This window comes from Gekko japonicus, unplaced genomic scaffold (assembly GCF_001447785.1).
Source record: "Gekko japonicus isolate JY-2015 unplaced genomic scaffold, Gekko_japonicus_V1.1 scaffold291, whole genome shotgun sequence".
Taxonomy (NCBI): Eukaryota; Metazoa; Chordata; class Lepidosauria; order Squamata; family Gekkonidae; genus Gekko; species Gekko japonicus.
Window position 1 is genome coordinate 1,147,078 of NW_015175978.1, and position 1,039 is coordinate 1,148,116.

At 50.4% G+C, this 1,039-nt stretch overlaps 1 protein-coding gene across 1 annotated transcript in view; it reads left to right on the top strand.

Annotated features, from left to right (window-relative positions):
• The window catches only part of EFCAB8 (EF-hand calcium binding domain 8), a 59,418-nt gene that overhangs the window by 50,154 nt on the left and 8,225 nt on the right, over positions 1–1,039 (top strand). The window lies entirely within an intron of this gene.

Genomic DNA, 1,039 nt, shown 5'->3' on the forward strand with positions numbered 1-1,039 from the left:
GGAGGAGGAGGAGGAGGAGGAGGAGGAGGAGTCCGTGCACTTAACGACGACACCAAACGGGGACCTCAGTGGGGTACGGTGCCACAGAGTCCACCCTCCAAAACATCCATGTTTTCCTGGGTAACTGATCTCTGTAGTCTGGAGAGGAGCTATAATTCCAGATTCCACTTGGAGGCTCACATCCTTACTTAGGGTATAACTACATGATATGCCAGTTTGGTGTCGTTGTTAAGTGCCCCCACTTGCACCTGCTGGATGGCCTTGGGCAAGCCGTAGTTCTGACAAGAGCCGTAGTTCAAAAAAGAGCAGTTTCTGTCAGAGCTCTCTCAGCCGCACCTACCTCCCAGGGTGTCTGTTGTGGGGAGGGGAAGGAGTTTGTAAGCCGCTCTCAGACACCTTTGGGTAGTGAAGGGTGGGGTATAAATCCAATCTCCTCTTCTTCTATGCCTGTCACGTGCAAGGTCACTGGTGTGCTGCCAGACTCACAGTAAGATGTACATCGGGGAACTTATCTTAAAAACCTTGCTCATTTGCTCGGCTCTGTGAGGGGGATAAGGAGCTTCCAGTTTCCCTTTCTCACCCTGCTTTTGCCAGAATAAAACACTAGAATGGGAGGGTGGGAGGGGAAAAAAATTAAAAATTAAAATAAGGCCTTGTGTACTTTGTTGTTGTTGTTCAGTCGCACAGTCGACTCTGACTCTTCGCGACCCCATGGACCAGATCACGCCAGGCCCTACTGTCTTCCACCGTCCTCTGAAGTTTGCTTGTGTACTTACAGGAAGCCTTTACCATAGAGTTCTGGGCGATTCCTAGAGCTACCCAGCATTGACAAAGGGTAGCTCTAGGAATCACCGGGAACTCTGTGGTAAAGCCAGAAAGTTTCTGGCAACTCCTAGAGCTACTTTTTGTCCCGTCCTGGTAGCTCTAGGAATTGCCAGGAATTCTGTGGTGAAAACCTCCTGTAAGAAGACGAGGCCTTGTTTTTCTTTTTAATCCTCCCCCCCCCCCCCCCCCACTCTCCTCTACTCTGGTGTGTCGA